Source organism: Amblyraja radiata, chromosome 1 (genome assembly GCF_010909765.2).
Source record: "Amblyraja radiata isolate CabotCenter1 chromosome 1, sAmbRad1.1.pri, whole genome shotgun sequence".
In the NCBI taxonomy this organism is placed as follows: Eukaryota; Metazoa; Chordata; class Chondrichthyes; order Rajiformes; family Rajidae; genus Amblyraja; species Amblyraja radiata.
This window is the reverse complement of record NC_045956.1, coordinates 25,560,387-25,574,629: the sequence shown is the minus strand read 5'-3', so window position 1 is coordinate 25,574,629 and position 14,243 is coordinate 25,560,387.

Sequence of the window (14,243 nt, the reverse complement as noted above, 5' to 3'; positions counted from 1 at the left end):
GCTGCTAGTGATGAAGAAAAATCGATCTGACATCCGTACCCGTTCTTTTTTTTTTTAAATCGCTGGGCAATGTAATAGTTGGATTAAAGTAAAACGCAACTTCGAATGCCCTCAACACCTTCAATGTGACGGATCACAATATCAGGACAAAACAAAGGGTAAGTCATTTATTTCACATATAATCTTGCTTCTTGCGGTGGCTTTAGTCTAATTTTATGATGCGAAAATCATATTCCCCAAATGATTCGGCCATGTCACGCCTGCCGATATGGGGGTTAAAATTCACGGCAACGGCAAAGTTCCAATCGATCGCATTCCAGAAACACCCACTCGCAAGATGATTAGAATTCTTTTTTTTGGGACAATCATGTCATAAGGGCATCGTCTATGTATGTGTAATTGTCTATCCATAATCAATATTTTTATATTAAATATCCACAACAGTTTTAGTCACATGTATTGTGCAAAAAATAATAATTTTGATTATATTGAGAGTGGATGTTTCTAGATTAATTTATGGGAATTTTTTATTCCTTTACATTTTAAACAGATGTCTCCGAAGAAGAAATGTGAAATTGTCAATCCAAATGCCCAGCAAAAGAGACTGAGTTAGACAGCATTCGCAGAGATTATCCGAATTTGGACTACTCCAAATGTGATGATCTCCAGGACATTCTTAATGGGAATGTAGTGGGCTGAAAGGTATATCATGCGTGGTTTGAAGAGCAAAAACTTGTAGTTTACAATGCCAAAATTGAAAAGTTGAGGAAAAACAAGGTGTACAGAGTTGCTTATTGGTTACAATCTGAGGAGTATGATGATGCTACTGATTATGATATGCCAATGTACCAGCTAGCAACTGATCTTCTCCATAAAGACTTGGTCTATTGCTAGAAATTGTAATTTATTTACTTATCTGTTACGGACCTACAGCATATAACACAATAATACTAAAGTTCTGATCTTGAGAATATCACATTTTTGAATTTTCAAGGCAGTCTGGGTGTTTATTACTATTTCCGTCACAACGGTCAATTTTGTAATTAGCTACAATTAGGTAAGTAACTAATTATATGCTTTAATTTCAGGTCATCCAAGTAAGATGTTTTATATTTGTTTCAGAAGCTATAATCTATAATAACTGATCATTTCATTCAGTTCTCTTAATTTTTAAGAAAGTTATGGGCTTTTGACTGTCCTCGATCACAGCTTTTGTGTTAAGTCAATGGAAAAGCAACAGGGAATAAGATGCTAATTTCCGAGTATGAAAATGGCCATAACATTTTTAATACTGAAGATATGAAAGTGAATTAGGTGTCAAATTAAAGTTCTTTTTATGCTTTATCTGATGGGATACATTACAGGCTTGATTTTTAAAATCCCAAAATGTTGTAACATTCCTACATGAAGGCTTGCTTTACTTCAGTACTGGGTGACATTGACAGCATTGACTACTGGGGGAAAGAAAATCTGTTCCATTAGACTAATCCATGTGAATTAAGGGCGGCACTGTTGCACAGCCGATAGAGCTGCTGCCTGATAGCACCAGGACCTGGACCTCAATTCAATTCTGACCCTGGATGCTATCTGTATGGGGTTTGCACGTTCTCCCTATGGCCACATGGGTTTTCCTCAAGTGCTCCGGTTTCCTCCCATATTCCAAAGACATGTGGGTTTGTGGGTTAATTATCCTTTGTAAAAATAAAAAGCCCCAAATGTGTCTGTAGTGGATGATAAAGTGGGATAAACTAGAACTGTTGTGAATAGGTGATCGAAGGATGGCGTGGACTTCGTTTGCCAATGGACCTGTTTCCATGCTGTATCCCAAGAAAGATGACATCCAGTTTCTTCAGAGATGACAACCTTCAATGACAGTGGACCACACTACAGGACAGTCATCTTGTTAATTGCTGCTAAAAAAATATGAGTGACTTGGAGCTCAGAATTTAATGTACATGCTGCAAAGGACATGTGCTTTTTGGTACTGAGAGCACTGAAATATTGCTGGTTTTATTTGTTGGAATTTTTTAGTGCAATCCAATATATCATTGCTGTTTTAGTAAGCAATTTTATTGTTGATCTATTTCAAAATCGATCCATCAATCGTTATTAAACTGTTTGTCAGATATGTTCCATCACCTTTCATTCATTTTCAAAAGTAGTTGCCACACTTCAAAGGACGATGATGTACGATTAAAGACATGGGTATAACAAGATCCCATGTAAAAGCACGTTCCTTCATTTGCATTGGCAAGTATCTAATTTTGGATCTATGAAGTATCATGGAATCAAATAATCAATCGGTACAGAAGAAACCCATTTGATCTACCGTCAGCAATATCTCTTTGAAAGTGCTGCCTAGTACAGTAAAAGTCATAGAGTCATAGGATTATACAGTGTGGAAACAGGCCCTTTGGCCCAACTTGCCCACACTGGTAACATGTCCCAGCTACACTAGTCCCACCTGCCCGCGTTTGGTCCCTATCCCTCCAAACCTGTCCTGTTCATGTACTTGACTAACTGTTTCTTAAATGTTAGGATAGTCCCTGCCACAACTACCTCCTCTGGCAGCTTGTTCCATACTCCCACCACCCTCTGTGTTAAAAAGTTACCCCTCAGATTCCTATTAAATCTTTTCCCCTTCACCTTAAACCTATGTTCTCTGGTCCTCGATTCACCTAGTCTGGGCAAGGGACTCTGTGCAGCTATCCAATCTATTCCTCTCATGACTTTATACACCTCTGCAATATCACCCCTCATCCTCCTGTACTCCAAGGAATAGAGTCCTAGCCTACTCAACCTCTCCACATAACTCCTTATAACACAACATAGCCTCACCCATAACTTTATAAATTTGTACACCTGAAGTGCATGATAATTTACCTATTTGGAATTGAATACTACTGGATTTCCACGTTGTGCAATCCAGAACTTAACAAACTTCTGTAGAAAAATAAAGTCCTTTCTAGCTTCCTCTGTAGATCTTCTGCCAGCTGTGATATGAGATGCCTGTTTGCCAGTGGAAGTAACTATTCCCTTGTTGCTTTCTTAAATTCCCTTCTCAATCTTGAATATCTTCATTAGGCATTCCTCAAAATGGTCCGGCTCAGAGGAAAGCAATTGCAACTTCTCCAGTCTCATGACACATTTAGCCTCCCTTGTCTCGGGGTGAAAAATGAGAAAATTTTGGAAATTCTCAGCAGATCAGGAAACATTTGTGAGGAGAGAAACAGACCTAACGTTTCAGATCAATGGTGTTTAATCAAAGGCTCGGTGAGATTTCAATGTTTTTTAGGATTGCAGTAATTTTAATATACTGAATCTCTGCATCCCTTTACTTTCTTGAAAAAATACAAAACTATGTTATGGTAGTTCATAAACTGTAAATATTAAACAAGCGGATCAAGTTTCCATTCAAATAATTTGTTTTATTTAGAATCATAGAGTGATACAGTGTGGAACAGGCCCTTCGGCCCAACTTGTCCACACCGGCCAACATATCCCAGCTACACTAGTCCTACCTGCCCGCATTTGGTCCATATCCCTCCAAACCTGTCCTATCCATGTACCTGTTTCTTAAACGTTGAGATAATCCCAGCCTCAACTATCTCCTCTGGCAGCTTATTCCATACACCCACCACGCTTTGTGTGAAAATGTTACCCTTCAGATTCCTATCAAATCTTTTTTCCTTCACCTTAAACCTATATCCTCTGGTCCTCGATTTGCCTAGAGACTCTATGCATCTCTGTGCATTTGTGAGAGATTTTAGAGATAAGATTAAAGTTAAATAGTTGATTTAACAAATTAGTTAAAAATACTGCGAGCCCAAAATCTGTATATTTCCTAGTCAAATAAAGTCCATCAATCTGTACAAGTAGCCTACCTGACCCCTGTAAAGAGCAGGGCGCATGTTTGATACCTGAGGCTATTTAGTTATCCAAAGTTATCTGAAGAAGGGTTTCGGCCCGAAATGTTGCCTATTTCCTTCGCTCCATAGATGCTGCTGCACCCGCTGAGTTTCTCCAGCTTTTTTGTGTACCTTCGATTTTCCAGCATCTGCAGTTCCTTCTTAAACGCTATTTAGTTATCATTACTTTCTCTAGAATAAATTCCATAGTTTCACTTCAGGACTCAACAGTCATTTTAGCTTTATGACCATCTCATTTGATGTGAAAGAAAATCACAGAGAATCTGGCAAAAAGTGGATGGACACCGAGCAGGAGGTGAGGAAACTTGAAAGGGGAGATTAATAAATCATCAGAAATACAAGTTAACCGGCGTAGATGGCAAGGGAAGCAGCAGCAACTGACAAATTACATGTGGATTTCAGAAAGAAAGAAAGACTTCCATTTGAGTCTGAAGAAGGGTCTCGACCCGAAACGGCACCTATTCCTTCGCTCCATAGATACATCCTCACCCGCTGAGTTTGTCCAGCATTTTTGTCTACCTTCCATCTGTTCAGTGCATTACAATGAGTCGGGGCTGGGACTTAGTGATGGAGGCTCAGGGACATTAGCAGTGATTGGGAACAGAGAGGTGTATGGAGATTGTTAGGAGGGGGGGGGTCTCTTAAAAAGGACCTGTGTGTACAATAATTCATCAATTGTACACCAGAGACAAGAATCAGGGCAGGCTATCACTGCAGGCCTAACCTTCCTTATGAAGGTTTACTTCTGTAGGTTTTGCCCATAACATTTATGGGGCATGCATGTGAACAATTAATTAAGTGCATATTATATGGAAAAATGTATTCTGACAGTAATGCACATGTTCAAATGCCTTGCCTATGTGTTTATCAAAGACAGAGAGAATAGGGAGAGAATTTAGTACCCAAAACTAGACACAAAATGCTGGATTAACTCAGTGGGACAGGCAGCATCTTTGGATAGAAGAATGGATGATGTTTCGGGTGGAGACCCTTCTTCAGACTGAGTCAGGGGAGAGGAAAACATAGTGATATGGAAGGTTACGGTGTGAAAACAAGAGGTCAAATGGCAGCAACAATAGAGGATGTTGCAGAATTCTCGTCGGAGTGAGGAGGAGACATATTCAAAGTTGGCAAACCTTGAGGAGATTTCTCAATGGAGCAGACTAAATGTGTAGAAAGGAACTGCAGATGCTGGTTTACACCAAAGATGGACACAACATGCTGGCACCAAAGATAGACCAAATTCAATTTTGATTAAATTGCTTTCCCAAGTGTATGTGCATTATGCTGCAAGGAAGGATTTCTATGTACTTATATTCTACTAAATCAGTGAAAATGTAAGCTGGAGCCATCAATTCATCATTGATAATATTTATATTACTAAAAGTAAGATCTTGACCACTTCCTGTTTTTCTGTTTCATGATTTTTGAAAAACCGCTGCCACTTATGGCTGTGATTTTTGGCCATCTTACTCAGAGTCCCCCTCTGTTGCGCAGGACAAGAGGATTTTTCTCACCAATGTAAAGTTAAAAAGTTATTAATGTTTTAAAAATGTTGACATTCTCTCTGCTGCCACTGCTGGTGGGAGGGTGGAGGGACTGTAAAACCCGGAGGTGTTGTGCCTCACTCAGTCTCTGCAAGGTGGAGGAAGCGAGAGGGTCACATCTCTCTGAGCTGTGAATAACACTGAATACATGTTTACTCAACTGTGAGTGCCCTTAATGTGGTTTGAAAATGAAAATGTGGTCCAATAGAGTAGTATTTTATAAATTTTTACCAGGAGGACTGATAGACGTATACAACATTATGAGCGGCATAGCTAGGATAGACAGGCAGAACCTTATTTCCATGCTGGAAATTTCAAACACTAGAAGCCGTGGCTTTAAGGGAAGTGGGGAAATTTTTAAAGGAGAGGGTGTTGGGTGCTTGGAATGCATTGCCAGCTAGTGATGGAGGTAGCAACAAAAGTGGTATTTGAGACACATGTATATGCAGGAAATATGCAGAGACATGGATCATATGCAGATAGACTTTAAGATTTTGCCTTCCATCACAGTGAGGAGGTGTTTGGTGAACTCACTGTGGTGGATGTTAAATTTGTGTTGATTGTGTGATTTTGTCATTTTTAATTATATGTATGTCTGCAGGGAAACGAAATTTCGTTCAGACCGAAAGGTCTGAATGACAATAAACGAATCTAATCTAATCTAATCTAATCTAATCTAATCTAATCTAATCTAATCTAATCTAATCTAATCTAATCTAATCTAATCTAATCTAATCTAATCTAATCTAATCCAATCTAATCTAATCTAATATGCAAGCAGAAGAAATTAGTTTATCTTGGCGTCATGTTTGGCACAGACATTGTGGGCCAAAGAGCCTCATCCTGTGCTGTACTTTTCAACATTCTATGTTCTATGTTATAAATTATGGCATTGATTGTATATCTATTGCTGACAGTTGCCAACATCAGGTGTCTCATTGTGTTGTACGGCCACAAGAGGCTTACAAACTGGGAGTGCGCTCATTGCTTCCCAAAATGTGTCCCAAGCAGATTAGACTGTTTGCCGGAAGCATACATAAGAAAATCATCTGTTCTAATCTGATGTGATGAAGCTTTGACGAAACACAGTGTAGGAATGCAACTGTCTTGGCAAAACCCTTGAATTCTAAGTATTTAAAAGTATCCAGAAATAAAGTAACTGTGGGCCCCCAAATGGCTGAGAAGCCCAATCTTTGTGGGCTGCAGTCAGATGTTACACATGTGCCAAAGAAAAAAACTGTTCTTGGTTTTTCATTTTCTCTTTACTTTATCGTTTCTCTATTTTTGCTATCTTACTTCTAGTAAAGTTCTAGTAAAGTTCTTTGAAATATCAGGATGCTTTGTGAAGATGTTGTTCTTAGCAGGTTCCTCCTTCTTGAGTCTGAAGAAGGGTCCCGTCCCGAATCGTCACTCATCCATGTCTACCAGAGATACTGCTTGACCCTTGAGTTACTCCAGCACTTCATGTTCTGAGCATGACTCCAGCACCTGCTGCAGTTGCTCGTGCCTCCATTATACACCATAGGTTTGGTTGAGGTCTGTAGATTGTTGAAGATGCATACCTTGGCTTCCCACAGGAAAATGTGCATACCTGGGCCTCTTCTTCTTGTCAATATATGCTTCCTGAGAAAAACAATCTACCAGCTTAGCAAAGTAGTCCAAGTTTTCTTGTGCTTGGTCATTAATCTTCGGCACTTGCAGGTGGTGAAGCTGTGCAGTGGGTATGGGATATAACACCTTTTTATTCTCAATATTAATGGTGGATCCCGAGCATCAGTATGGATTTCAGGTTTCAGTTAATCCTCTTTGTCCTACTTTGCAGGTACTGCAATGGTGCAGACATCAGTGTATTCAGGTTTACCGATCTATATCTATTTCTGGCTTTGGATTTGACATAAAGATGGACTAAGCTCAAAGGTTTCCTTAGTATAAAATGATGATCCTCAGTGAAATCCCTGATGAGATGCAGGATGTCTTCAAGCAAAATGAATCAAAGGCTTGGGACAATAATGCAGCACACTGACTTTGATGTTGATGACAAAAGTTTCTGTCTCCAAATCAAGCTTTGGATAGTGCAGGAGGCTCTTGATGTTGACTCGGCTCAGTGGGCAGCAAAACCTAAGCAGAAGTGCCCCAAGGCTATTCAGAGTAGGCAGTCAAAAACTTCAGAGGGATCAGTGAAATCCACAAGGAACTGCTGGTGATGCTCTGAACATCAATTTATGAGATGGAGAAGGCTCCTCAATATAAACGAAACATTTTTTAAATTGCATAACAATGACAATAGACAATAGATAATAGACAATAGGTGCAGGAGGAGGCCATTCGGCCCTTCGAGCCGATGGATGTATAGGGGGAGAACACATGTGGCCGAATATCATAAATCATGGCGTTGGTGCTCAGAAGGGAGAATAAAGGTTTGTTTATTGCTATAATATTTCTGCAGAGCATGTAAAAATAAAGAGATAAAGAGTTGCACATTGCAAACAGAAGACAAACGCAATGTTATCATTTATTTCAGGCAATGTGAGCATTTATTTCAAGAGGGCTAGAATACAAAACCAGGAATGTAATGCGCAGGTCAGGCCGCATTTGGAGTATTGTGAGCAATTATGGGCACCATATCTGTGGAAGGATATACTGGCACTGGAGAGGGTCCAAAGGAGGTTTACAAGAATAATCCCAGGAATTAGTTGGTTAACATATGATGAGCGTTTGACGGCACTGGGCTTGTTCTCACTGGAGTTTAGAAGAATGAGGGGGGGACCTCATTGAAACATACCGAATAATGGAACACTTGGATAGAGTGAATGTGGAGAGGATGTTTCCACTAAAGGGAGAGTCTAGGACTAGAGGTCATCGCCTCAGAATTAGAGATATCTCCTTGTAATGATTGAATGGCAGAGTAGACTCGATGTGCCGAATGGCTTAATTCTGCTCCTATCACATGACTTTATGACCTTAGTTGCAAATAACAAAGATCTGAAGCAAAGTAACTGATGTTAACAAGACTTTGAGAACCTGACACTATTAGGTTAAGCGTTTATTTTGACCCAGCATCAGGAAATTCAGTGATGAAAAATGATGCTGATATTGTCCATTTTCCAGGTAAACCACCTCCCAAGACATGATTTCCAAAAGTCATCAATGACATTAGATACAAGTTCACATTGCCCATCATCCATGGGAAAATGTGCCCTAGAGATCTGCATGAACCAAAGCATTCTCTACCTAAGCATGTGCCTAGGAATCAAGCCATGATTTTGGATGCAGATAATTTCCTAACCAATGTGTACAAATGCATAAGGTGTCATGAACAAGGTTAGTCACTGGGCCAGAAGAATGCAAAGGAATATGATGTAGCAATTATACCTAGGACTCTCCTTTGTTCTTCAGTTCTTAAATATTTATTGCACCCACATGTTTGGGATCAGTGAGGCGTGAAAGGATACTTAAATCTCTTTGCACATGAACACTTCCTTCTTCTTCTACTTCTTCTTCTTGCGTATGACGTGCACAGCCTAAAGTTGTAGGAGAACTTGTTCTATTTGATCTTATTTGATTATGCACGCCGGGATGATTGCACTCGTCGAAACAGGGCGGACCACGTGAAGGTTGCAATCTTCCACCCCAACACTTCTTAATTTAACACCATTTAAATAAAACTCGTCTTTTCTGTTTTTTCTACCAAACTTCACATTGATCTACATTTACTATATCTGCCCAACATATGCTTTTCCCCCTTACTCACTCACTCCATCTGTCATCTTGAACGCTCCTTGCATCCTCCTCTCATTTGACACATTTGGGGCGGCACGGTGGTGCAGAGGTAGAGTTGCTGTCTTACAACGCTTACAGCGCCAGAGATCCAGGTTCGATCCGTATGTATGGGTGCCTGTCTGTACAAAGTTTGTATGCTCTCCCTGTGACTGGGTGGGTTTTCTCCAAAATCTTCGCTTTCTTCCCACACTCCAAATACGTACAGTTTTGTAGGTTAATTGGCTTGATATAAATGTAAATTGTCCCTAGTGTGTGTAGGAAAGTGTTAATGTGCGGGGATCGCGGGTCGGTGTAGTCTCGGTGGGCCGAAGTTAACCTTTTTCTTTTTCATCCAGATAATCAATATTACTAAAAGTCTGATCTTGACCACTTTCTGTTGTTCTGTATATTGGGGGAGCGAGTGGGTCACGTCTCTCAGTCTGAACTGCGAATAACACTGAACACAGGTCTACTAAACTGTGAGAGCCCTTAATGTGGTTTGAAAATGCTTGCTAAAAGTGTTTTTTGGTTTGGAAATGCATGCTAAAAGTGTGTTTTGGTTTGAGAATGCTAAAGTTGCCTTGCCTAATTAAAGTTGCCTTGCCTAATTAAAGTTGCCTTGCTTAATTAAAGTTGCCTTGCTTAATTAAAGTTGCCTTGCTTAATTAAAGTTGCCTTGCCAAATGCAACAGGTTTGTTTTGAAAATGCGCCTTTTAACTGTGCCTTATTGAAAAGTGTGCAACAGTTTTTGGAAGGAAAAACCATGAATAAACATTTTATTAGATCAGGACTGTGTTTAATGCAAAATTGCTGCTCGTTCCGTGACTTCCGCTTAGTGGAGAGGTGGCGCTGAGTGCGTCATCTCCGCATAGTGGAGAGATGGCGCTTAGTGCGTCATTTCCGCTTAGTGGAGAGGTGGTGCTGAGTGTGGAAGGCCCATATTGAAGACGCCACCCTGAACCGTTTGAATAATTCAAGGGAGCTTACTGCCGTGTATATGGTGAGTGTGTTTGTTGAAAGTTATTTAAAGCATGTTTTTGCTGTAGCAGCAGCTGTAGGGGAGTGTTTCAGAGTAAAAATGGCTTTAAACGTTTGAACATTCGGTTTAGACACAACTGTGTTCTTATTTTCAAACTTCATACATAGAGTATATGGCTAGTAACAGGATTCAGTATGCTTACCACATTCTGAAGTTACTTGGCATTTTAGTATTGGTGCTGTGTGTGAGGGGGTGAAGGGAGGAGTGAAGGGAGGAGGGGTGACTGAGTGAACTGCCAGCGTACCAGCCATGAGTGACTGCACTCCCAGCCCACCAGCCATGAGTAAGTGAACTGCCAGCCTACCAGCCATGACTCACTGAACTGCGAGCCCAATAATCTATTCAGTCCACCCTCCCCCCTTTCTCTCACAGAGTCTGTCACCTGTTTTGGGCAGAATTTCTGGCAGTTTCTCAGCTGCCAACCTGCCAGGTCTGAGTGACTGTACTGCCAGGCCTCGTTGACTGAGCTGCCAGCCCAAGAATCCATTCGGCCCACGATGTCCACACCAGCCATCTGGAAACCAGTCCCTTCAGCGCACAACACCCATACTAGCACTCCAGAAAGCCCCCCCCCCCCCCCACACTAGCCACCAATATTGGAATTGGTGGTGAGGTGCAATATTGCGTTGGGGGACCATCCCTCCCATGTGATGCTGGGACCCAACGGGTCCCACTTAAACCCCTGTCTCACGGTGCGAGTCCACCCACGAGTGATCCCGAGTTAAAAACAAACCAAACTCGTGGTAATCACGTAGAATTAATGTAGCGGGAACGTCGGAACTCGTGGACGTAACATAGCGACTCATAACGCTAACGGCAGGTACTCGGGAAACGTGTTAACTCGTGAAAATTTTTCAACATGTTGAAAGATTTCCATGAGTCAAATATACTCTTGAAGGAAAATGTTGAGGCTTTTAAACTCGTTGTAATACCGTAGTAGCCCGTGAGTTTACCGTGGTGACTCGTGCGTAACTCGTGGGTTTGGCCTGAGATAACACCAGGCGGGAGGCGTGAAAAGTGACCATACTGAGGGAATTTCCACGTATATGAAGCAGAGAGAAATGTGAGTTCTACACGGCTCTGCCCGACTTTTGAGAATGGATTCGGTGGTTTGTACCCACTCCCCCTCCCTGCCTACCCACCCACCCACCAAGCCAGTCAGCCGGACCCCTCCTCGTTACAGCGGAATTCCCATGTATATGAAGCAGAGAGAAATGTGAGTTCTACGCGGCTCTGCCAGACTTTTGAGAATGGATTTGGTGGTTTGTTCCCACTCCCCCTCCCTGCCTACTCACCCACCAACCCACCAAGCCAACCAGCCGGATCCCTCCTTGTTACAGCGGCGGAAGTGACATTTCCAAGAGAATGGGGCAGAGAGCTGGGGCAGGGCTGGGATGGGAGCAGGGCAGATGAGGCGCACCAAAGGAACAAACAAGTTGATGGCTGCAAGGGGCAGGTGGCAGAGGTCTTGTGCCCCAGCGAGGTAGACCACTCTTCCCCCTGCTAATGCACACACAGAAAGAGAGAGATGAGAGCAGAGAATGATCCCAGCCTAACCCAAGAGCCTTGTCACCCCAGACAGATTAATGACGCCTGCGCATCCCCCCACGCCAACCTCCCTCCACCTCAACTCACGCCTGGGCACCAAAACAGCTCAGGAGGCGAACCCTGAGCTCCGTCTCCCAACAATCTGATGTGCAACTGATGTGAAAAAAACAGTGGCTGCGGCCGGCCGGCACCCGGCATAGACTTCTCACACCCCCACACACGAAAAGTGTGTGCAAATAAACAAAAATATGGAATAAAACCAAAGCCCGACTTGAAAGGCAACTAAAAATATATTCCGCTTAGAACGAGCAGGCGCGGAGACATCCGTCGACATTCAAAGATTTCATCTCCCGTCTCCTCGCAGTGTGTAGACCTGGCAGTAAATTCAATTAAAATAAAGCAAACCTCCGCCCGCTGGTCTTCTAACTACTTGATGCGTGTTTCAAACAAATCCTAAATATAACTGCTCTGGCACTGGACGGTGCGCATTTTACCTTTGTAGTTCATATCAATAGATGCGGCCGCGCTGAATTCTATCTTGTAAAAAAGGCCAAAGACACGGAGTGTGAAATAAAGCTGGCAAGCCGAGGTCATGCAAGAAACGGAGGAAAACGCGAGACGATTTTATTCAGCATCTCCGTTCTGGCAGAACATCTATCCTGTGTTAAGAAACCTAACTTTCAGGGGATTTAAATCTTGAGTTCAACTTCTACCTGAATTTAATCGATTTACAAAAGCTTTGAAGTTCTCCCTGCAGTCCGTTTCTTAAACACCTTTACGTTTTGCGCTTTTTTTGACAGCCAAGTACTTTAAATGCCATTTATTGCATTCTAGCAATGATTGGCAACGATTTGATAAAAGGTTAAACCTATTTTTTTTTGTTTGCAAACACACAGCGGTTAATTTCATGACAAGACATCACCATGTCACTTACGCACAGTGACATTGGAAAACATACGAGGTACGTTGCCTGTGGCTGGAGTTTGCAAACAAATGAATGGGTTGTCACGATTCGTTCATTTATGTGGGGAACGCATCTGAGCAGAATCTGAGAATCGAGTGGCGTCCCAGAGAAGCATGCAGCTACATAAGAGACACGGAGAAGCTGATCATAGGGGCAGTTCTGTCCATGGTCATGGGAAGCTTTTTATAGTAAAGAAAAACTGCATGACATCATTTTTATCCATGTGATGATTTTTCCACACGTCGGTAGTCGTTGTTGGCTCAAGAGTAACTCGGGAGAGGAACTTGGTCATTCGGGAGAGGAACTTGGTACATCGCAGAAATGAGAAGTAAACGGCAAACTTAGACATACACGTGGGAACTCGTTTAAACTCGTGAACATAAACTTGGAATCTTGGAAATAAAGCTGTACATAGAATGTAACATGCCAACATATATTTGGCACCTGAAAAGGTACCACTGTATTGTACTTACTTCTAATAAATAAATAAAAATAAATAAATAAATAAACTTGGAATCTCGTAGACAACCACGAGTTTGATTATTTCTTTCACTCGGGATCACTCATGGGTGGACCGTGAGACAGGGCCATTAGTCTAGTTAATACATATAATCAATAGTTGAGGGCCAAACACTGGTGCCCCTTCCATTTAAGTTGTAATATGTTTCATCTTTATTTTCTCCATTTGGATCTTAAAATTTGGTTTGAACCTAATCAATCAAACTACTCTCATGTGCTTGAGAATACATGATCAGAGAAAACTGCAAAGTTATAAACCATTAAGTAAGTATACACAATAAACAATCTAGAAGATGGCAGCGCGTTCAGACGCAGCGGCTTTGCGCTCCCAAGTCCGAGTCAATTCGGAGCAGCCCGGTACTGAACGTGGCTGTGAAAATAAGGTATTTAAAATCCTCAGAACCTCGAGAACCCCTAGAAACCCTAGAAACCCCAGTACCCCCAGAAACCATAGTAAGCAACTTACCCCCAGGACGAGGAATTCCAGGACCCACATCGCAATCCAGACGGGTCGCACATGGAGCCGCACGGAACTGCTCAACATCGGACATGGCTGCGAGAAACTGGCTTGTGAGTACTACAGCACCCTTACCAAAATCCCGATGGAGCTTGGCAGAACAGCCCCCTGGATCACCACTCCGGAGGGTAGGAGACGGAGCAAGCGCCGGGAGCGAAAGCAGAAACGTGGAAGGCGAGTGGGGGTGCAGGACAGGCTACGGAGGGCTCCACAAAGACCATCGCTCCCAAGCGTCTTTCTCGCAAATGTCCGGTCACTCACCAACAAGCTGGATGAGGTAAGGCTCTGGATCAACACCCAGCGATCCCTGAAAGACTGCTGTGTGCTGATCTTCACAGAGACCTGGCTCAGCGCGCTGGTTCCCGATGGGGCTGTGGACCTAACAGTCACTGCATCGTGCTGATAGAACAAAGGACTCTG